This window comes from Acomys minous (genome assembly GCF_964271855.1).
Source record: "Acomys minous genome assembly, chromosome: 7".
Taxonomy (NCBI): Eukaryota; Metazoa; Chordata; class Mammalia; order Rodentia; family Muridae; genus Acomys; species Acomys minous.
Window position 1 is genome coordinate 117658897 of NC_140488.1, and position 25617 is coordinate 117684513.

General features: G+C 40.8%; 1 protein-coding gene across 3 annotated transcripts in view; it reads right to left on the reverse strand.

Moving 5' to 3' along the window:
• The window catches only part of SLC9A7 (solute carrier family 9 member A7), a 161599-nt gene that overhangs the window by 113638 nt on the left and 22344 nt on the right, over positions 1 to 25617 (reverse strand). The gene's annotated exons all lie outside the window — the stretch shown is intronic.

Sequence of the window (25617 nt, forward strand, 5' to 3'; positions counted from 1 at the left end):
CCTGAAATAGAGCACAGTTAGGGTCACACACACACACACCCAGATTTAAAGATAAAAAAAATAAAAGTTTGCTTTAACACTACCGAGCCATTTCCCATGCACTGAATGTGAGTGACAAGGCTACTGACTGAATGCAGGAGCTTGGCTGTTTGTATGTTCTTTTTAAATTTTTTTTTATTATTTATTTATGTATTCTTGTTTATGTGCATTGGTGTTTTGCCTGCATTTTGTCTGTGTGAGAGTGTCAGATCTTGGAGTTACGGACAGTTGTGAGCTGCCTTGTGGGTGCTGGGAACTGAACCCGGGTCCTCCAGAAGAGCAGTCCGTGCTCCTAACTGCTGATCATCCCTCCAGCCCTAATTATTTTTTAATTAACTAACTTACTTTACATCCCAGTAGGAAGATCCCCTCTCCTCTCCTCCTAATCCCTCCATCTCACCTTGCCTCCCTTTTCTGCTGTGGCCCCCTCCCTTTCTTCTCAGAGAAGGGGAGACCTCCCATGGGTATTAACCTGCCTTGGCATATTAAGTAGGATTTAATCCATCTTCTTCTATTGAGGCTAGACAAGGCAGTGCAGTTAGGGGAAAGGGATCCAATGGCAGAAAACAGAGTCAGAGGCAGCCCCTGCTCCTGCTGTTAGAGGACCCACATGAGGACCAAGCTGTTCATCTGTTACTTATGGGAGGGGGCTAGAACTGTCCCATGGATGCTTTGTGGTTGGTGGTTCAGTCTCTGTGGGTCCAGGTTATTTGATTCTGTGTTTTCTTGCGGTGTTCTTAACCTCTCTGGCTCTTTAAATCCTTCCTCCCCCTCTTCCAGAAGATTCCCTGAGCTCCATCTATGTTTAGCTGTGGGTCTCTGCGTCCGTTTTCATCAGATGCTGGGTGAAGCCACTCAGATGACTTATGTTAGCCTCCTGTCTGCAAGAATAGCTCTTACGAGTTTGGGAATCCCCAAACCACAGGGTGACTCACCTGGAATGTACCTGAGGTACATGAAAGGAAACAGCACTCTCTGCAGCAGCTGACCATCCGAGGGTGAGGCCATCCAACCAAAGACACACACGGGGACTATCTCAGCCTGGCCAGGGGTAGGAAAGGGACAAGGCCATCACAGCAAAGAGATAAACCCACCAATCTTTTGTTTTTAATCTATCTATAAGTACATCATAACCAACTGCTTCTGTGCTTGTTCTGACCTTCCTAAGCAACCTGGTGCCTACACAGGGGTCTCTGCCACTTGAATAACCTAAGCCTACATCCTGCTTGGCTTAACCAGCAAATATCTCATGAGAAATGAATCAGTTGGCTTCAGGTTCTATTCAGGCTCTGAACCTGGTTAATTCAAGCCAACCTTCAGAAGCAGACAGTTTCTACTTTTGAGCTGGCAATCTCATTGTTTTAGGTCTACCAAGACAGGTGCTACATTGCCTGTGTGGCCTCTTGCAGTAAGCCAGCAACACATGTGCCACAGGCCTTCACATAGGACTGCAACATCTATTTTCCTTGTCCCATTTGACTCTGTAATGCTACCTACAGCTATGTCTGTTTTCCCCCTAATACAATCACTTCATACAGAGTAATGGTCACTATGAAAAGCCTTCCAAAACCAGGTTACCATAGAGCAATCACAAACATCTCAGGTGTGCGCTCTCTTTACCATTTGTCACTGCTTAACTAGCCTACTCAACATGGCTAAGCCCTACACACACAAAAAGAGAGACTGGCTCCTGGCTTAGTGAGAAGATAGGCTGCATTTCCTTATTCCTGACCCCAGCACCTTCCTTCTGTCTCTGAGACAACCACTAACTCATTTTTGCTTGGATCCCTAGTCTGAACTGTAGCAAATATACATATCTACAAATGTATAATAGTCCTTTCCTTGTTTACCTTTCTTCTGCATGTGTGTGTGTGTGTTGTGTAGTGGTTTGCAACATGTAGATTTATTGTATAGGTGTGTGCACATGTACGTGAGGGAGGCCAGATGCTGATTCTTTCTTGTTGACCACTCTCCACCTTTATTTTTTGAGGCTTCCTGAACCTGAAGCTTATCAATTTCATTGTACTGGCTGTCCAACGTGCATCAGAGATCTGCCTATTACTGGCCCCTAGCACCACGCCCAGTGGCTGGGATTGCAGGCATGCATCATTTTGCCTGGCTTTTTATATGGGCTCTGGAATCTGAAGTCAGCCCCCTTTTCTGGTTTTAACTTACACCAATAGCCTCATATTTGACCACGTTCCCTGGAGGGGGAGACCTGGTGGCACTCAGAGGAAGGATAGCAGGTTACCAAGAAGAGACTTGATACCCTATGAGCATATACAGGGGGAGGAGGTCCCCCTCAGTCACAGTCATAGGGGCGGAGAATAAGGGGAAAATGGGAGGGAGGGAAGAATGAGAGGATACAAGGGATGGGATAACCATTGAGATGTAACAAGAATAAATTAATAAAAATTTTAAAGAATGTTTAATAGCAAAAAAATAATAATTTACACCAATAATATTTTCTAGAAGTAGGGGGCTGTGGCTGTGGAACAAAGACCAAAAGAATAATAGCTTAAACAAGGCAGAGGGTCCTTTTCCCCCTCATGTAGATGGAGTAGGCATTCCTGGGATGAACCCATGGCTCCCTATCTGGGCATACTGCCATTTAAACAAGGGAATTGAGGGAACAAAAGAAGACATTCTTTTTCCTTTTTAAGGGTTTGTCTTTCAATTGGCATACACCACTCTATATACATCTTATTGGCCAGTACTAGGTCATACTTGGTCACATGATCACACCTGACTATAAGAGAAGCAAGAAAATAGTGTCTTTTTCTTTTCTGGGAGGCCAGTTAGCCTTTTAAAATTTTCATTACTGGAAATAATATTTACAAGACACATTTCACGGTATCTCCTTTTTTTTCCTGGATGCAATCTTTTGAGAGTTACTCGGGTTGAAACATATAAAGGCATGCCATGTGCAATGCTGTTCATTTACACAGTTGTATAGCTGAGCTTACGTGATAGTTTTACTTTGGAACCGAGGACTTACATTCTAAATGTGGTGCATGAATATACCACAATTTATTAAGCCATGCTAGACACCTGTGTGCTTTAAACACAATATATTTACTGACTGTTTGAATCACATTAGAAAAAATATTACATTGGCTCAATGCTAAATTATATGGATCAGTCTCAGGTACACGCTTGTTATTTTGTAAAGCTTTTAAAGTGATCTACACCAAGCCAATTAAAACAGGCACTGACAATACTGAACTACACAGAAGGAAGAAATAAGTCTGTGGTCCACCTAGAGTTTCTGCTATTGGAATTAAGCATTACATGTTGTTCTGAGTTTCTTGGCAATTAAAACAAAGACAAAGCATGGTGTGCCTGCCATTCATTCCTCATCACTTGACACAGGTAAATAAAACATCCAAGAGAGATAAATGTTTGCTCGATTCTACATTCTAAAAGCCATTTTATTATGCAAAGCTCAGTTAGCAGGAAAGGGTAATGCCATTAACAACCAGTGGCATAAAAACAGGACAAGACTTATCTAGAATGATTTCTGTTTTACCCTTAACAAGTAGGGGACTTAGTATTCCTGGTTTATCTGGTTAAGGATGTTGATCAGTGAAACGTATATAACATACCAAGCATGTTCAAGGCCCTTGGTTACATACTCAATACAGCATAAAATATGGGGAGAGTTTCTATACAAGCATGTTCAAGGCCCTTGGTTACATACTCAATACAGCATAAAATATGGGGAGAGTTTCTATACAAGGTTAATGGCCCACATGCAGGTTATGTGGAAGATCTGCCAAGAAGCAGTCATGTAGGAGGAATGGACCAAAGCTCTTCCAGAGTTTGATAGTTTTCTGGTAGCTTGGTATTTTCCAAGATCACACTATTAGTCACTTTGGTGTCAGAGGCTTTTTCACTCTCCTGTAACTAATTCAAGATTTCAATCCAGTTTAGAGAAGTGAAAAGAAACTTGTTGTTTCTGTGGCTTCTTTCACAACTGTGAACAGCCAAATATAGTATCCTTTCCATTTTTACATGTGTTTTTGGTACTTTTTTCTTTCGTTATATTTTTAATTATTATTTGAATTGCAAAACTCTATAGGTTATCATATTATCATTTAGTACATGTATACAGTACATAATGATTTCCAATTCTTCAACCATTAAAAACTTTAAAATTAAATCCTGGTTACAATATTTTACCCTCAATGCTTCTTGCTTCTTCCTATTACTCTAAGTAATTTGCCCTCAAAAAGAATCAGTGCGTTTTGAAACTGTTTCAAATCAGCTAGAATATCCACTCTGTACTATGGGTTCTACTTATAATAGAATCCCTTAATTTTCACTACATCTTCATAATGTATGAATTGCTAACACCACTTTCCAGTTAAGAGAGCTGGGTATTTCAGAGTAAATAGCCTGCATAGCAAATGGCTGGCAAACTATAGAGCTAAGATCTAATTTTGCATACTTCCAATGCCAAATGTTCTCCTAGCTGCAGATATTCAGATGGCAAGTAATTAAGGCTAAAATTTAACTCACATTTGTAAATAATGTCTGTGCCTACTGTGTTAAAGTACCAACTCTTTCCCAAAACAAGTTAGTGAATACTATAATCTAACCAGACTGAACCCCCTCCAAAATCCTATTTCCTTATTACTCTACAAAGACCTCCATCCCCACCATTATCTGTTTGCCAGATTTCACCATTTCCTCCAGAATTACATAAAACATATTCATTCAATGACTGTTTTAGGATCCTTCAATGCCAGAGACACTGTTCCAGTGTTTGGCTAGATATAGAAGTGAAGAAAACAAATAGGAATTCCTGGTCTCCTAGAATATATTTATATCCTAGTATGTGGCCAGATACAAAACCAAGATAGATGACATTGTGGATTAAAAATAAAAATGTGCCACACTCCAGACAGGGAAGCAGGTAGGGTAACTGCAGCTCTTTACCTCTCCCTCCTCTCCTCCAAATCCACTCCCCAAGTGCCCCCCTAACTCCACAGCACAAAACCTGCTGAGACCCACCTTGCTCCCCTGCCTCCATCTCCAAAAGATCACAAAGATATCCCCCCCCCTCCTAACCTCCCTCTACCCATCCATTGCTTTATCCCAGTATCCAATTCCAACAGACATTTCCTGGGGACCCACAGGCCACTTCAGTCAAGGAAGCAGGTAGGCTAACTACAAATCTTTACTTCTTCCTCTACTCCTCCAAGTACAATCCCCCCAATCTCATGTCCAGACCCATACCAGACCACCTGCTGTGACCTCTCCTAACTTGGCCCTACTTCCCTGGTATGAAGCAGTTCCTGAGAGAACATCTGCTTTCTTCCCTCCTGTGGATTCCCTCAGCTCCTGCCTCCTAGGCCAGCCCCATCCCTAAGTGAATTCTTAGAAATACATTTTACCTGGAACCCCCAGTAGCAACACCTGCCACGGTCCAAGAAGAATTTCCTATCAGGCAACACATAGCAACCACACTCTCCTAAGAACCAGAAAGGGCGACAGAAAACAAGGAACAAAACAACCACCCAACAAAAACAAGAACAGATATCAGCACCTAGAATTACCCTCTTCCCAAACCCAGAAGTCTAGACACCAGTATAAAAACACAATCAATAACAGCCAGGAAAATGTGTCTTCACTAGAGCCCATCCATACTATAGCCCTACCACAGCATGCCTTGAGTATTACAACATAGCAGAAGCCCTATAAAAAAACCCTAACATAGTCTTAATGAATATGATGTCCATAAAAAGAAAAATTAATAAACCCCTTAAAGAAATATGTGAAAACAGAAATGGTATGAGGCTATAACAAAAAAAAAATTCAAGACCTGAAAGTGGAAATAGAATCAACAAAGAAAACCCAAATCAATTTAAAAAAAAAAACTGAGCGAAATCTGGAAATGAAAAATTTAGAAACTTGAATAGGAACCTGAGAGGTCTAAGTTAATCTCAGGCACTGAGGACAGGATAAAGAAAAAAATGTATACTTTGATCAAAGAAAATATTAATCCTCAAAAAATTCTGGCACAGAATATCCAGGGAATCTGGGATATTATGAAAAGACCAAATCTAAGAATAGGAATACAGGAGGGAAAACAAATCCAGGTCAAAGGCCCAGAAAATATATTCAACAAAATCACAGAAGAAAATTTCCCTAACCTAAAGAAGGAGATGCCTATCAAGATGCAAGAGACATACAGAACACCAAATATACTGGACCAGAAAATAAAGTCCCCTGAACACATAATAATCAGAACACTAAATGGCAGCACACAGGTAGACTTCAGGCTACAGAGGTAACTGAGAGTTCTACATGCAGATCCACATGCAGCAGGGAGACACTGGACCTGGCTTGTGTTTTTGAAACCTCAAAGCCCAGCCCCAGAGACACACTTCTTCCAACAAGACCACTCCTCCTCATCTTTCTCAAGTAGTGCTACTCCCTGATGATTAATCATCCAAATATATGAGCCTGTGTGGGCCATTCTTCTTCAAGTCACCACAACACAAGAGGATATTACAATTTTTAACATCTATGTACCAAAAACAAGGCTACCCAAGTTTATTTTAAAAAGAAAACAGTACTAAAGCTTAAATCACACATTGACTCTCACCACAATACCCCACTCTCACCAATAGACAGGTCATCCAGACAAAAACTAAATAGACATATGCTTGAGCTAACTAATATTACCCCAATGGACAAAACAGATATTCACAGAATACCCAAACATACATACACACAGAGAGAGGGGGTGTTCATATATTTTCTTCTCAGCGCCTCACGGAACTTTCTCCAAAACTGGCCTCATACTCAAGACACAAAGCAAGTCTCACCAGATACAAGAAAATAAAAATAACACCGTGCATCCTATCTGAGCAGCACAGATTAAAGCTGGACATCAGCAACAACAGAAAGCTTAAAAACCCCTGGACAATAAAGAACTCTCTACTGAATAAAAAAATGGATCAAAAGATAAAGAAATTACAGACTTTCAAGAGTTGAATAAAAATATACAACATACCCAAACAAAATGAGATAGACTCTAAGAGGCAAGAGTACATCTGAAAGCTCTAGAACATAAATTAAGAAATCACACACAAAACTAGTAGACAACAAAAAAATAACTATATAAAGAATCAATGAAACAAAGAGTTGGGTCTTTGAGAAAATCAGTAAGATTGACAAACCATTATCCAAATTAGCTAAGTGGCAGGAGAATAACCAAAATAACAAAATTAGAAAGGGAGACATAAAAACAAACCATGAGGAAATTCAGAGAATCTTAAGGACATACTTTGAAAACCTGTACTCCACCAATTTGGAAAATCTAAAATAAAATCTAAAAAAAAAGAATTTTCTCAACAGGTACCACTTATGAAAATTAAAACAAGACCAGATAAACAATTTAAATGGACTCTAGTGAAACAGAAGCAGTCAGAAATACACACTAGAAAAAAAAAAAGATTGCCAAACTGGATGGTTGCTTGGAGAAGAATCTAAATAGATTCATATTCATCAACCTGCACAAAACGCAACTCCAAGTGGATCAAAGACCTGAACGAAAGACTAGATACAGTGAACCTGGTAGAGTATGTGGGGGAGTAGGCTTGAACTCGTTGGCACAGAAAAAGACTTTCTGAACAGGACTCCATTAGCACAGGTACTAACATCAACAATTAATGAATGGGACCTCACGCAACTGAGAAGTTTCTGAATGGCAAAGGACACTATCATTCAAAGCAGCAGCCTAAAGAATAGGAAATGTGTCTTGCTAACTACACACCTGATAGAGGACTAATATCCAAAATACATAAAGAACTCAAAAAATAGATATCAAGAAAAAAACCAAATATGGGGTACAAATCTAAACAGTGAATTCTCAGTAAAGGAAACTCAAATGGCTGAAAAAAACACTTAAAGAAATGTTCAACATCCTTAGCCATCAGGGAAATGAAAATCAAAACTACTTTGATATTTCATCTTACACCTGTCAGAACAATCAATAAAACAAGTGACATCTTATGCTGGCAAGGATATGGAGTAAGGGAGACACTCATCCATTGCTGGTCAGACTGCAAATTTGTACAGCCACTATGTAAATCCATGTGGTGGATTTCTTCATGATCTAGCTATGGTACTCTTGGGTATATACTTAAAGGATGCTTCATCCTATCACAAGAGACACTTGTTCAACCATGTTCACTGCTGCTCTAGTCATAATAGCCAGAAATTTTAAACAACTTCAGTGTCTCTCAACTGAAGAATTGATAAAGAAAATGCGGTACATTTACACAATGGAATACTACTCAGCCACTAAATAAAGTAAAATTAGGAAATTCATAGGTACATAGATGGAACTAGAAAAAAAATCATCCTGCCGGGCATGGTGGCACATGTCTTTAATCCCAGCACTCGGGAGGCAGAGGTAGGTGGATTTCTGTGAGTTCAAGGCCAGCCTGGTCTACAAATTGAGTCCAGGACAGCCAAGGCTAACACAGAGAAACTCCTCTGTCTTGAAAAACAAAAATGAAAACAAAACAAAATCATCCTAAGCAAGTTATTTCAGACCTAGAAAGAGAAATATTGTGTATATTCCCATATATGTGGATATATGCTGTTAAGTCAAAGATATCCTAGCTACAATTCACAGAACTTTAGATGTTAGGTATAGAGTAAAGGACTGGGGGGGTGGGATGGAACAGGAATAGAATAGCTATCTATTCTATTAATAGAATAGCTATCTATGGATGCATGGTTGAGGTCTAGAATAGGAAGATCAAATTGGGTGAGAGAAGGCTTGGGAGGACAAAGGAATAAATATGGGGGGGGGGGAGAGAGAGAGAGAGAGAGAGAGAGAGAGAGAGAGAGAGAGAGAGAGATTAATACAGGAAAATCATGGGCCCCATTGGAAGGGTGAGGAGCCCCTTACCAAGTCTGGGTGATGAAGCTTCTCACCAAGTGAGAATCAAAAATTATAATTAGCAATATTGTTTTTTGTTCCTCACTGGAAAACTAATTCTTTCAGGAATATCACCATAAACCCCATTTACAGGCCATGTCTTAACCCCCCTTGTACAAACTTAGTGGCTCCTGGTTTTATCATGCCAGATTGTAATCTCATCTAAGGAATCCTCTAGAATCACCCTATAATCTCATTTAGTAAAAAGAGAAGGAGGAAAAAGTTTCTTAAGCCCTTGAGATGTAGCTTGAGAGCTACCAAAATAATATACATGCCTTATTCTTAGACACTTATGGGTGACCCTCCCTAGAAAATCCCAGACCTACACTTGGGTATGACTTAGTTTCTCTTTCTCCAAAGTCTTGTGCTTAAAACATACGTTAAATTATCTTTTAATAAGTTGAAAACCTCACACCCATATTGCTCTCAGTGTATCTTAATCATTGCCTGAATGACTTACTTTCTATGTTTAATAAGCCCCCGCTCTGTTTCTTTCTCACTCATACTGAAATTCTTTTCTGCCTTGAGCCCAAGGATCTGCTATTCTCTGAGTTGAGGTCTCTGGAAGACTAAGGGAGCTCCTCAAACTGCTCCACACAAAGAGTGAAGCTGTGCCTCCATTCCTGCTGCTGACAGGACCACAGCACCGCATCTCATGACCTCCATATCCTGCTCTAACCTGGGCCTGCCAAAACTAACTCTCTAGCACTTTCCCAGTGTTGTTCATCTCCTTACTATCATTATCTTGCTTTAAGCCAGAAATGCAGCTACTTATGCCATGGTCCTACTTTGCATGATGTCAGCATCCATGGCAAATTTAATTCAAGGTCTTTAACATGGCATCCACAGTGCATAAAGCCTTTGGCTCCATTTTCACTGCCTACCACCACCTGCCCCACACATAAATGCTTGTCGTACTCACCCTCCAGAATGCCCTACATGGCCTTTACTGTCCTCCTTTACCTAACAATAATGCCCTCAAAAATCTCCTTCCAAGAACTACCAGGGCAAAGGAGAGAACCCCAGCTAATGGAATCTATCTTCCCAAACAAACCATGGGCATCTCTGGGATGACAGATCAGGGCAAAGCTCCCCACATACTTTTGACTGCCAAGCCTACATCCTGAATCCCCGAAACAAAACCTCTCGAAAATGAAACATCGTTGCATGAGTGGGTGTGCAAGGTAAAACTTCCTGGCACATACGGACTGAACAAAGGATTTCAAGTAACCATTACTAGCTCTTGCCACAGAAGGGCCATCTCTTGTCCAAATATTCAGAAGGACTTTAATATTGGCTCGGATGTACTTTTTTATGTGTTGTATATCTTTGTGGTGGTCCTACTTGAACATATAATTCAATTTATGATGGAGCCTAACATACTATTCCAGAAAATAATTGGTTTTCTATTAGTATAGCAATTATACAAAGAAATGGGTTTCATGGTGACATTGTTAGAGAACACTGAAGACGGACTTGGTCCTACACTAACAACTTTGGACCTCTTTTCTGTTTCCCTGGAAACTCATAAATTTTAAGAGAAAGAAGCATCATAATTTAAAGTACCAGATGAAAGGAAGAAGAATAGAGGTATCGGGACTTTATTGAGGTCTTTAAAATAAGCCATTTGTTCTCATTCACAACCTTTCCTTTCCCTGTTGGCTCTGTTTCTTAACAATTAAACTTTATTATACAACCCAACTAGCATACACAAGAAGGAAAAAAAAGTTAAAGGGACAGAAGAATGAACCTTCCGGTATCCGTTCCACGTGATGGGTCCTTAGGTGTCTCTCAGTCCCGCGAGCTGGCCAGGTCCGGTTGCTCTCTCCGTGCTCTCCTCTCGCCTATGTTGTTTTTTTTTCCCCCCACCTTCCCAGTCACATGTAAAGGGCAGTCTCCTTCTCCCTTCGAGGGTCAATTAGGAAAACAATAGCCACGGTGGGGTTCCCAGGTAGGCTTCCTGAATTCCAAGCCCAGGAAGCCTCCAAACAGTCTGTCACAAGGTATTCATGGGGTGCCCCAAGGGTAAAGCCCGCCAAGATTGTTTCCACCTGTGACAAAGCTTAATCTTTTCCACATTTCCCTCCCTTCCTCTCTTCTCCTCTCCTTCTCCCCATCCCCTCTCAAAAGCATCCATATAGCTGCTTACAAATCCTCGCTGTGAAGCCTGCTCAGTTTTCCAAGTTCTAAGTAAAACACATAAAGCGTACCTTTTCGTTCTTTCTCTTTTTAGGCCACTAGCCAACATCTTGCGCATGCTTGACCTGATACTCTCAACATTCTCAGTGTTTCTCTGAATTTCACTCTCTCACCCAACAGGTGCTTACCTGCCCCAAGCACTGAGCCTGACTGTGCCCTTGTAGCCTATCTTATAAAGCATGACCTTCCCTCTTTTTATCCCAGTATCCGTCTTCTCATCAGCTGCCAAAATTCACCACTTGCCTGCCATGTAGTTCTCTCAAATGCCAATAAAATTGTCCTTCTTTCTAAGTCTATTTTTAGATTCTGTTACCTCTGTGATTAAGAATCTGCATAAGAGAACCCTAATTCCTTGCAAAACCATTTGCATGCATGCATATGATCATATCCCCTTCTACAACCCTAATATCCCACTCCTTTACTTTCATGTCTAGAAAATAACTTTTTTAAAGATTTGTTTATTATTTATACAGTATTCTGCCTGCATGTACACCTCCATGCCAGAAAAGGGCACCAGATCTCATTATAGATGGTTGTGAGCAACCTTGTGGTTGCTGGGAATTGAACTCAGGACCTTTGGAAGCACAGCCAGTGCTCTTAACCTCTGAGCCACCTCTCCAGCCCTAGAAAATAACTCTTATCCTTAATAGAGTTTAAGACAATAGTCTATTTAGATTCAGGTGCTCCAATATCTAAGGTTTTCCATTTCTAAAATTAAATCACTTAATGAAACTGCTAGAGAGAGATGTTGATAACAATTCTTCAAAATGGCACAAAATACATGCAATGCTTTTCTACCGTTGTACTCTAATTAGCCAGCAGGACTGAAATCTTCAAGGATGCAAATAATCACCTCCTCAGACCTATTACCCTGGATAGAAATCAAAGCTATAAAAACACAGAACACGGGTATACAGACACACCCCTCAGCCTCTGCTTTCTCTGGCTTCCCAAGACAGGGACAAATGGCTCCCATTTTTACCTACCATTAGGCTTTTAAGAAATAAATAAGATCATGTCAAAATTCAATAACCTGTACAGCCATCTTCAGATGCTACACATTTCAAGATATAATGATCACAGCTTCTTAAAATAAATGAATGCATGCTGCACGCTTGCATGCATGCATATGAGCAAACACGCACATGCATGTGTGCGCACACACACACACACACACACACACACACACAATCCCTAGCCCATCAGAGGCTCTCATGTAGCCACTATTGAAACAATCATGAATTAGGTAATCAAGGGTCTTACATTCAGTGTAGGAATCTATGATTATGAGTTTAAAATTTTGCAGAGTCCCATCATTTTAAAATCCTTGCTTCTATTATTTAAACACTTTTTAAAGTTCCTCCTAACAATAAGTGCCTGCTCTAGTGGCATGGAAGACCCCCACCTCTAGCTAAGAAGGCGAGAGTCAGTTTTCTTGCTCCAGTGTGAGGGCTTCACACACCACACAGATATGGGCAGCACTCATTAGACTCTGTCGCTTATTTTTTAAAGGGGAAAAAAGAAAAGAGGCCATGAAGTAGGTAGGAGGTTGCAGTGAAGATCTAAGAGGAGTTGGAAAGGGAAATGTGGGGGTGTAAATATAATAAAAAACATGGGGTACATGAATAAAATCCTTAAAGAAGAAAAATACACTAGGTTTTACAAGAAGTACCTATCTTGTTATCTTTATAATTGTTTACAAATATGTATCAATCTGGAGTTTGAAAAAGCACTTTCTGTCAGGTATGATGGTGTATGCCTTTAATTCCAGCATTCAGGAGGCATTCTCAGACAGATGTGAGTTCTTAGCTAGCCTGGTCTACATAGTGGGTTCCAGAGAAGCCAAGGTTACACAGTGAGACTGTCTTAAAACAAAAACCAAAAATAAAAACCAGTTTCTAAGACAATCTAAATAATACAGCTATTTGCAATAAAATAGAATAAATATTAAAAGAAGGTGCCAGAGAGCTCTTTATGTATGCATAATCAATGCCCCCCAAAAACCTTTTAGTTTCCTGAATTATTCTAAGGGTTTTTGTAAAGGCTAAAATTCTGTGCCACAAAGGAAGAAAGCTTTTCACCAATGCTGTTTGTGCATCTGTGTTACACATAAAGAACTAAAGTATTAATTAAAGTAACCAAATGAGAACTGGATGTTTAAATCAGGCTAAAATTGCTGATCTGGAACTGCCGTGTTTTATATGACAAAATGAGTCCTCATTTGTGGCTGCAGGTCATTGTCACCCCAGGTCTGCAATACACTACCTGCTTTATGCAAACTCAATTATGGGTTCAAAGCAGAGGCGCTTTCTTAGTTAGCAGGTAATAGTCTGTCATTTTTGGCCACCGCACAGACCCAATTGTCACTCACAGCTTCTGCCTCAGTAATGCTGCTTTAGTGTGAAGAATATAACGGGAGGGGAAAGTGTGTTCTATTTCCACAGCTTCTGCCCACCCAGCAATTAGGAGGAGCTGAGGAGCGTAATAAAATATTAGGCTGCTTACCATGCTGACCTAGAAACCAAACCAGTGCTTTACAGCAAGGAATGACAACCACGATGAAAAAGTAAGTGACTCTGCCCAGCTTGCAAGGATGGGTACAAAATAATCTCCACTGCACGGAATCTGGGGGCTTAAATCAGAGCTCAGTATGCACGTGTCACCAGGTTCATTTTAGGAAGAAAAAAAAAGCAATTTCCTTTCTTTTAAAATGAAGGAAAACACTGCCACCAGGCATGTCTATATCTCTGAGAAAGTCCCAGGTGCATTCATGGATCAAGCCCTATTTCCTCCCTAAGCAAGCTCATTTCCCAATGAAGAAGCAAGGGAGGAAAGCATGTGCAGGAGCCTTGCCAAGGATGCTGAGAGGAAAGGAAAGTACACCTTTGGACACAAGGAGCTGGGGGAAAGAACTCAGTAACAAAGAGAGTGAATGGACAGGGATAAGAGGTACATAAGCCATGGTACCAGCCCCACCTGGTTACAATGGGAGTGCAAGACACGGGGGATTGCTACCTTCCTCTAGGCTCCCCACAAGCTGAGCAGTGCTAAAACCCTGTGCAGCTGCAACCTGCAAGAAGCGTTCTCTCATTTACTATGAGGAAGAATGGGGGAAAGCAGCTCCTCGGTTCAAAAGGCTCAGAACAGGGAATGTGGAGTAACTGCTTTAAAATTCTGCTTTATCATTTAGTAAGCTAGATGACCTGAGCAAAGCCCTCTATTTCTCTGTGCTCCTATTTTCTCATTAAGAAACTAAAATTATGTCAAGATACTATGAGGAATTAAGTTAATAATTATAAAATTCCTAGAATAGGGCTTAGCACACTGTGCCTTATCTTACAATGGCTCAACTTATAATATTTCTTAACAAAATAGCACAAAATAGTAATGATATCCCACAGGAAGTATTCTTGTACTGCATTCTAAACTTGGATCTTTAACCAGAGTAACAAAAGTATCCTTTCTTGTGGTACTGTGATGGAGCTCCCTATCAGCTCTGAGACCAGGAGAAAAATACTTGGCACCCTACAGTGCACTAAGTGTCTAAACTGGGGTTTGCAGCACATTAGGTAGGCTCGATTCATTTGATGGGTTTATCAAGCTCTCTATTAAGAACTCCTCCTTAAATGTTTACAAATGAAAACTTTTAAAATGCTGACACAACTAGAAAGAGTCCCTGGGACACCAACCCAGCCACAGAACCTTCAACCTACAATCTCTCCTGCCTGCAAGATGCACTGGTGCAGTGGTGGCTCAGAGCATGGGCATGTGGCCCACCAATGACTGGCCTAACTTGAGGCACAAACTATGAGAGGGAGCCCATGCCAAACACTGCCTGGAGAGCCAGGAACCAGAAGCTGGAGAGCCTAGAGACCTAGAATAGGACCAAACATGACTGTCAAAAGGTCAGTGAAATGATCCCTAATGATACTCTGCTATACTCATAGATCAGTGCCTAGCCCCAGAAAGGCTTCCTCCAGCCGCTGATAGGAGCAGATGTAGAGCCAAACATTAGGCAGAGCTCAGAGAACCCTAAGGGAAAGGAGGAGGAAGGATTGTAGGACCCAGAGGGGTTGAGGACACCAGGAGAACACAACCCCCAGAATCAACTAAGCAGGCCTCAAGGGGGCTCATGGAGACTAAAGCAGCAATCAAGGAGACTGAATGGGTCTGCACTAGGCCCTCTGCATACATGCTGTGATTGTTTAACTTGGGGTTTTGTGAGACTCGTAACAGTGAGAGTAGGGGTGCCTCTGACTTGTTTGCCTGCCCTTGGGACCCTTTTCCTCCTACTGGGTTGCCTTGCGCAGCAGCCTTGATATGAGGGTTTGTGCCTAATCTTATTGCATCCTGCCATGCCATGTTTTATTGATATCACTGAGAGGCCTGCCCTTTTCTAAGGGGCAACAGAGGAGCAGTGGATATGGGGAAGAAGGAAGGTGGAAGAAAACTGGAAGGCGTGGAGAAAGTGCAAAATGATGTCTAAAGGTATTGTATGAGAGAATACATAAAAAAGAGTCCCTGGCCTTGTCTAGGCCCTTCTCCTTTCATCTGAGGTGAAAATGGAGTTCTGTCCTCCCTCCTGATCCAGAACACGTCATGGACTTCCAGCGGGAGCAGTAATGCTTTGCCCTAGGAGAAGATGCTCCTCATTCTCCTAGCTTCAGATCCATCTCTCACCCCTGAAACAACCTCAGTTTGTCCTGCTAGCTTATCAGCTTAAGAGGCAGAGCAGCAGCACAGATGTGATGGGTCCAGCAGGCAAGCCGACTCCCAACCAGGTTGCCACTGGTTACAACATTTACTTTGCTTTGCAGAAGGATACAAGACAGAAGCAAACAAGGGACAGCAGTGACATTTCAAGGGGAGGTCAGGCAGCTTCCTGTGTACATTGCTGCTTCTTCCCATCACCCGCATTGGTCACATATGACTGCTAGAGAGGACAGGCAAGATGTTTATAGGTCTGGGTTGTTTTTTTAATATATATAGGAAAAAGCCACAGTCTCTTTTCTTATCATTCTCAGACAAACTAACTGACATGTTCCCTGACCAAGGGCAGCCCTATACAGAAAGCAAAGCAGACCCCAACCCCCTCAAGTACCTTAACTCTACTGTTTGGTATGTTTTGAGATGATATTCATGCATTCCCAAGTGACCTTAAATTGGGTATGCAGCTAAGGATGACTCTGTCCTTCTGTCCCTTCTGCCTCTGCCTCCCAAGTGCTGGGTATAGGCATTCATGTATCAGCAGATCTATATTAGACAGTATTGGATATCAAACCAAAGGCTTTCGGTAATCTAGACAAACCTTTCTGCCCATAACAACAAAGGGCCTTGCCCTTGGATGAAACTTACACAGTTGTATTCCATTTAGGATGTCACTTGTTGAAGGCAGAAATGTCTTATTTCCTCTTTCTATCATCAACAAGCAAACATATTGGTTTAAATTTAAAAACTGAGAGCAAAATATCAATTACATCGGAGGATAATGAGGAAAACACTTACAGCGTCTTAAAGGTGATCTTAAAGCTAGTATCTTTCTCTAAAACACTTCTATGAATGGACCTCAAGGCCTCACACATGCTAGACAAACTTTCTACCACTGAGATACCCCCTTAGTCTCATAAAGCTAATTTACTAATAACCTTTTCGGCTCAGCACTCCCACACTCATTCTTGTAAGTGGGGCCTTTGTCTTTATACAACGAATAATCAAATGCTTGTGGGGGTGATGGCTCAGCCGACAGAAAAAAAAAACAATCAAACTTGACCAAAATCTAAAACTTCTCTTCTACAAAAGACACTGTGAAGTGAATGAAATGATAAGCCGTAGGCAGAGAGAAAATAGACAAAGAATGTTTATCAGATAAAGAATTGATACTTCAAAACACATACAAACCTAATAAGAAGGCTAAAATAGGGTCACAAATATAAGGAGATAGAAGATGATAAATAAGAAATAGAAAGAAGTTCAATGTCATTTGTGAGTAAGAAAATGCAAATCAAAACAGTAAGCTACCACTTGACACAAAAATGGGTAAAAGTAATACTTCCTTAAAAAGCAAACATAGTAAAAATATACAGTGGTCGGACATCTTCTTTACTGCTGCTGGAATGCAAACTATATATACCCTTGAAAAAACAGTTGCCAGGTTATATAAAATTAAGCACACACTTACCATGGAAGTACAAATAAAAAATACAAACACATGACTACACAAAGAAATATAGGTGAATGTTCACCACAGCTTTATTTCTAATACTCCAAAAATAAAAACAGCAAAATGTTCAACAAATGGTCAATGTGTAAGTAAACTGTGAAACATCCATAGAATGGGATACAACTCAGAAACAAAACGGGGACAAATAGTATGCTAAAACAAAGAAGTCAGGCACACGATATTACCAGATGCATTATTTGTTTCCCCAAAAGGCACAACCAGAGATAGAGCACAGAACAGAAGTTGCCAGGAATTCAAGTAAGATAGTGAACATGTTCAGTAAAAGTACATGAAGATTTTCGGGAGAATAGAAATGCTCCATATCTTGATAGTGGTGGTGGTTACACAAGTAAAAGGTGTGAATTTCATTCTCTATAAATTATACATTAATAAATGTCTTTTTCAAGGGCCCGTAAGATGGCTCAGCTGGTAAGGTGCCTGCCTGTTTTGATATCCTGAACCCAAATGATGAAAGAGATGACCCATTCACACAAGTTGTCTTATAACTTCCATAAGTATTGCCGCACATGTGCCCGCACACACTACACGTATACACAGAGAATAAATATGTAAATATAACTTTTTAAAAAGAATACGTTAAAAATAAGTAAACAGAGCTGGGCAAAGTGGGGCACGCCTGTAATCCCAGCACTCTGGGATGCAGAGGCAGGCAGATCACTGTGAGTTCGAGGCCAGCCTGGTCTACAAAGCAAGTCCAGGACAGCCAAGGCTACACTGAGAAACCATGTCTCAAAAAACTAAAAATAAAATAAGTAAACAGTAAATATTTGTTGGATGAATCAATGAATTGGGAGCTTGGGAGTTAAAGAACTTAAGGGAAACAGTGTATCTGGGTAAGTCACTATTTACCTAGAAATTTAAATAAAACTAGTGGAGTAATGTATATCATATTGCAACATAATTCTGATCCCATCAGAAATGTTTTAGTGTATTTATAATGTTAGCAATTATAACATTACAACACAGACTTAAATGTTTGTTTCCTCTTTAGTATCACACACATGTCACCTAATAGAATAGGATACTGAGAAATTGATTAACTCTGTAATTTCAAATTTCAAAAATATGACAATTATCATTTTAATGTAACAGGGGATCTCTGAATAAAATTTCTGATTTATATAATTCACAGATTCCTTCTGTTGATATTTGGTTTAACCTTGATCAAATATTGATTTTTAACGTTGCCATTCAACATCTAGCTATTCAGTGACCAAACTACTAACTTTTTCATGTTCTAGGTCATGCATGGCAAGTCTCTACTAAATCACTATCAAAATATAGTTGGGTTCAGCCTTCCCTGTTTTCAAAGACTTATGCTCAACACAGCACTGGTAGCATTTACAATAGAAACCCAAATCCATTTGCAGGACTTTGGCTTCTTGCCTTTTCTTTTCACATTCTTTTTTTTTTAATGTTTATTTATTTATTAATTGTACAGTATTCTGTCTGCATGTAGGCCAGAAGAGAGCACCAGATTACATTATAGATGGTTATGAGCCACCATGTGGTTGCTGGGAATTGAACTCAGGACCTTCGGAAGAATAGCCAGTGCTCTTAATCTCTGAGCCATCTCTCCAGCCCTCTTTTCACATTCTTGTTGTTGTTTGGTTTTGGTTTTGCCTTTGTTTTTGGTTTTTGGTTTTTGGTTTTTTGGTTTTTTGAGACAAGGTCTCGAGACAAGCCTTGGCTGTCCTGGACTCACTTTGTAGACCAGGCTGGCCTCAAACTCACAGCGATCCACCTGCCTCTGCCTCCTGAGTGCTGGGATTACAGGCATGCACCACCACGCCCGGCTTCTTTTCACATTCTTAATTATTATGTGGTGTTAAAGATGGAACCCAGGGCCTCCCACATGCTCTATAGCTGAGCTACAGCCCCAGCTCAATGTTTACAAAACAAAACAAACAAAAACAAAAACAGAACTCAGAATAGTCATAAAGTTTAAAGAGATTATGGGTGGGCTGGAGCTATAGACTTGTTGGTGGAGTTAGCATGTTCCAGCTCATTTGGCATATATGGGTTTGAACCCCAGCCCTGAATAAACCAGATGTGGTGTCATGCACCTGCAACTCCAGATGTGTAATTCAGAAGTTCAAGGTCATCCTCAGCTACACAGCAAGCTCAATGCTAGCCAGGGACTTATGAGACCCTCCCTGTCTTCCCCAATAGATAAGATAATAAATGAGAAGATGTCATTTGTAAATATCAAAATTCTAAGTATCAAAAATGAGATAATTCAATGTAAAAATAAATGTAACCTAAGTGTAACAAAAATACAAAATAGCTATGAACAAACTTAATAAATGTGCAAAAATTAAGAAAATTCAATAATAGAACAGAAGAAGGCATAGGATGTCTCTGACTAAGAAGAATCATAAAATGATACTGCCTCTGTTGACTCAGAAATTCAATGCTCTCCTAATGAAAATGCCAAAGGCATTTGGCCAGGAGCTAGGCAAATTGATTCTAGAGCCAAACCAAACAAACAAGAACCAGGAAAATTCAGGGGTAAAAAAGAGAAGGGCAGGAAAAGGGCACTGGCCCAAGCAGATTTAATGTTCTGTAAGGGTCTCAACAGAATGTATTGTGATATGAGACAGCAATGGACCCAAATGGGAAGCCTAGAAATACATACAGCTGTTTTAGTGGGGCTGATCGGAACTTTTTAGCTACTATACTAAAACAAAGAGTAACTATGTGGGAAAGCATCCAATGACAAAGTCCAGACATCATTTAAAGCATGAAAATGCTGACAACCTGATCACAACAGAAGTCTAGGAGAGCCAAAGACACATAGGCAGAGTGGGGGCGGGGAGCCCAACTGAAGAGAAAGTGTAACTTGTAACAGATAAAGAGCTACTCTCCCCCAATGTACAAAGAGCTACTAGATTCAAGAAAAGACAAGCTCATGTGAAAACTATACAAAAAAAAAAAACTATAAGCAACTAACAGAAAAATACATGAATCACCTGGAAGCGTTTTGAAAACTCCGTTATTGCTAAAAGAAAAGTAAATTGTAACAAGATAATACTCTTCTCTCATGATGACGAAAATCCAAAAGTTTGACAGCAAGAACTGTGGCAAAGCAGATAACTTCCCATCCATGAGAGGAATAACTAAATAAATATCCAATCTTTTTTGCAATTTTTATATTTCTTTTTTACATAAACATATATATTACACATAAACAAAATAAACTACATACAGCAAGAAGAACCATGAAACAATCAGGAATTATATATATATATATATATATATATATATATATGTGTGTGTGTGTGTGTGTGTGTGTGTGTGTGTGTGTGTGTGTTACATTCATAGTGTTTTGGCGATTTGTATTTGGCAAACTTGAAGAAAACATCTTTCCTATCTTGGTGAGTCTAAAATTCTGAATGAAAAAAAAAATATCCAATCTTGAATGAGAAGAATCTGCCCTACCATCCCAGATTACAAGCCAATTCCCCCTCAATGCAATAATCTCCCTTCCAGAGCTCTATGGCATGATACACCTGAACATGAATAATAAACTTGAGATTATCCACACGGTACTGGTTACTGTAACACCAGAAACAACCTTAGTGTTCACCAGCAGAGGACTTATTTGTAGCTCATTCACGCAGAATATCATGCAGCGATAGACGAACGATGAGAAACAACTCCTTGGATGAAACAGGACACCACCACCAGAACAGTTTAAATGATTAACACAAGTTACACTAAAGGGCCTACAAAAGGTGGAAATTAGCACTTAGGTTTCTATTTTCTTGCATTTATGAAAAACAAATTAGGCAAAGAAAATACTGGAAGAATAAATCAATGACAATGTCAAGGAGAAATAGAAGAGATCTGTCCCTTTTAAATTTCTTGCTACATGAGGATCATGTGAATGTATTATCTATTTTTAAAATAATATTTTTAAGCATACTGGTATGTGCCTGTTCTTTCAACTACTCAAGAGTCTAAAGCAGAAGGATCACTTGAGCCCAGGAGCTTGGGCTAGCCTTGGACAACAATCAAGAACTCCAACCCAAAAGAAAAATATTTGAAATATTCAGAGAAGGCAAAAATAAGCAAAACTAAACAATCTATTATTTAGGGCCACCTACACATTATAAACCTGACTATAAACCTGAAATATGACTATTTCAACATTGTCACATCACCTTTTTTGTTGTTGAGCTTTCTGTTAATACAATTAGGATGGAGGCTGGGTTTTAAAGCCTTGGTTTCCATGGTTACGTTCAGAGTACAGGAGCTTTCGCGTGTCTCATCTTTATGGAGTAGGGTAACTTGCCACAGGCTTTTCTCAATGTCTTCTTTTCCTCCCTTGGCTTTGAACCTTCCCTTGGCTCTGAGGTCTGTGCCCTGTTGCCCATCTCTCTCCTGCAGCCACCTGAGTTGTAGTCCATTGTTTGCTGTTACTTGATGTTTGTTGCCTAGGTATTAGGTGGGAGGATTCCCCAGTGGTCTAATAAATCTTCAATTAGGCAGATACAGAATCCGGGGCTTGGGCTGGGGAGCCCTCACAAGTGTCCTGATTCTCCGCATGCAACGTTGAGCCAGGCAGAGATTATTTCTTCTATTGTACTGCCCTATGGCCAGCGGGCTTCCACCAGCCCCCTCCCTCTTCCCAGGAACTGAGAGTTGTCTTCTTGGGAGCTGTCAGGAGTAGGCTGGGAGAGATACCTAAGCAGATTTTGACAGTGTTTGCAGTTCCCCTACCCCTGTAAGCATATAATGCGAACTTTCCCAGGATCCTTTCTGCCCTTCATCAAAAGCACCTGCTGGAGATCCTAGAGGAAAAGCTCGCAAGAAGGTGAGAATCTATACACTTCCAATCTCTGTCAAGTCCTTAGAGTCATGCATTAACCTTCTTAATGGTTTACACAGCTTTCAGCAAATGCTGATGTGGCACCTGTGTCTTTCGCATAATTTGAGCTTAGGTTTTTTTTTTTTTCTCTGAACCCTGTTTTTGCTTGGATTCAAGAAAGTCTTATTTCACTACTCATTCAGCAGCTCCTAGCTGTAAGGAGGGGAAGCTCTCTTGACCAGCGTATCTCTCTGCGTCACAACCAAGTTTCTGTGTATTAGTTTTTCAAATAGGGATGCACACACTTTGCATCTGTGGCAAATGCTGTATTAATGGGCCACAGCCACAGTATCTCATTAAGGTTTTCTCAGTGTTGCTACACAAGGACTGGATATTTGCAGTATTGACAGAGTGTGTTAAGCAAATTCTACAAAATAACAGTTCACTGAGGGCTCTGCTACTCAGACAGACTAAAATTTTGGAAAGCCCGATAGCATTAATATCTAATAAAGATTCTGACGTTTCAGTTGGAATTAAAAGATAGGACTTATCGTCACTAACTTCTATGTTGTTGCTGTATGCCAAATTTTTTTTATTTCCACTTGGTATCTGAGGGGAGCAACATGATCCAAACCTGTACTTTAACATCTGGAGGATACATCACTGGCCCAGCCAGGTCCTCCATAGCAACGGTGGAGTCTGGGAACAGCAGGGACTAAACTGCCCTTCTTCCCTGGAGATGTCTCTCACAGAAATCCATCTATAATCAGGAAAGCTTCCCGCAGTACCTGAGCTACAGAAATGAGGGAGACGTCACTATAAAAGCAAATAGCAATTCCAAGAATTAGTCCCTTCCCCACACAGTCTGTCTGCCTGAGCTCATCCAGCAGGTCTTTACAGTACCAGGATATCACTGTTAAACATAGCTCCATTACAAAAAGCCATTGTAATAGAAATGGCTATCATTCCGCTTGTTCAGATTAATATGAACATGAAATTACAATGTGAGTTATACAAACAAAGGCCCTTCCTTCTGTCCTGTATACCAACACATTCTCTCCCTAAATAATATATAGAAATTCAAAAAGTACAACACTGATAGGTAAGTTTACACAACAGCTCAAGTAAGGGTTTTTGTTTGGTTTTGTGGTGTTGGGTGTCAAACCCAGAGCCTTGAATATATGGCGAATGTCCTATGACTGCGACTCATCCCCAGTCCCCTCATGTCACTTTTCTTTAATTCGTGGATTCAACATTTCAACCCCAGGCAGCTGTTGGTTGCTATCACCTCACTCCACCCTTTAGGGAAACCTGTACAATAGCTTCAGCTGGTGCCTTTGGACTCAACCTCCTTTATCCCAAGTTTCCTAATAGGGATAATGCTTTCTTGACCTTGATCACATAACTTTTTCTCTCTTTTTCTGGACACATCTAGACACTGGATATATGGCACAGCAGACCAAACCCTCAGTGGTGGATTTTTATGCCCGCCTTGGGCTTAAAGGGCCCCAACCAAATTTTCTGCCTTTTCTTGCTCTGCCACATGTTACAAGAAGTGGCGGGGCGACTCCTGCGAACTACACTTAAAGGTCCCCCTTCCATCCAAGTGGCTGCCAGTTATATTCATTCCATGAGAGGCATGAGTAAGACACTAAAAGGTAGCAGGGAAGTAAAAGCCAAGGCAGGTCATCTTCCTCTCTCTCCGTTCTCTCTCCTCCCTGTCTCTCTGTCTCTCTGTCTCTCTGTCTCTCTGTCTCTGTCTCTGTCTCTGTCTCTGTCTCTGTCTCTGTCTGTCTCTCTGTCTCTCTGTCTCTGTCTCTCTGTCTCTCTGTCTCTCTGTCTCTCTCTCTCTCTGTCTCTCTCTCTCTCTCTCTCTGTCTCTCTCTCTCTCACACACACACACACACACACACACACACAAACACACACACCCTTCCTTCCCCCTTGCCTTCCCCTCCCCTCCTCTTGACTCTCCCTCCCCTCCCCTCCCCTCCTCTTGTCTCCCCCTCCCCTCCCCCCTCTTGCTCTCTCTTACCCTCTCAGGCTACGTGTTCTCATAGCTGAAGCTCCCACAACACAGCCCTCTCGTCAGGTCCCATGCTTTCCTAGGTATCTCTCCTGGTGCTCCAGTTCCTGACAAGAGACCTTGTCCCTGAATTCTGATTTTTAAAAGATTTTTACTTGTTTTTGGTGTCAATCCAAGCCTGCTTTTCATCTCTCAGTTGCTTCGGCACGGTCTTACAGCATCGGAATTCTCTCAATTTTTTTAGCTAATAGTTGCCTTCTATTGAACTACCTGTACCTTTTCTTCTGGCTGGTCTGACAGGTCATCAGCTGCATCAGACCTCCACACTGTAGCAACTTATTCTGCAATGGATAAAAATCACCACACTACTACCACCTTGTCTGTCTATCTTCTGCGCCATCATAAACAATCTGCACAGCACTGCCTCTGAAAACAGACAATTCTCTTATTCAGACTGCTGACAAGAATCATCCTAGTCAGTTCATAGCCTACTCTCTGAATGAAAGCCATCTTTTCTTTCTCCAGTTCTCTCAGCGCAAAACCACACAGCCACAGCCAACAGAGTCCTAGACAAGAAAAAGGCAGTCCATGGTAAGCTTGTTTTAAGTCTGTCTGTGTGGACGTAATCATATTTAACCACATAAGCACACATATACCAAGCCCATAGTTTAAGAAAAATAAATATCAAATGACAGAGTGCAAGTGTACAGGGTTTCAAAAATGAGAGAACAAAATTCCTTTGTGAAACGAAAGCTTCCACTTCCACACAAGATAGAAAATGGAACTAGATTTATCCTTCTTTTTTTTTTTACACAAAATATATGAAATGGTGGTTTTCAAGACAGTAGCAATCAGGCAATGCATGCCAAATGATCCCTAGGAGATGGGAAATATGAGGAGAGCGCTGCGACGGCACAGCCTACTGCACTGAGAGAGTTTGCAAGCCACAGGACAGAGGGGAAGTAAGCGAAGCCTGGCAGCTGCCCAAGTCAAGAAACCCAAGAGTGCAGATACAAAACCCACCTACATTTCACAGAACAGAGGCTGAGAAACGCAACCTAGCTACACAAGGATGGAATTCTGGAAATGCGGAAAGGGGCTCTCCATCAGGCACTGAAGGCAGATTCATATACTCTTATAAGAGGGAAGAGATTAAAGAGAACAAAACCAAATTTACTGCATCTAAAAGTAAAGTCAGGATGGTTTCCAGAAGGCAACAATGGCTAGTGTCCAACGAAGTAAAATTCACAAAGATTTCTGGGTATGAAAGAAATGCAGGAAAATAAAACGTACAAAAGTAATCGAGTGAAACTAGCCCCAGTGGTAGAAGTGCTAAG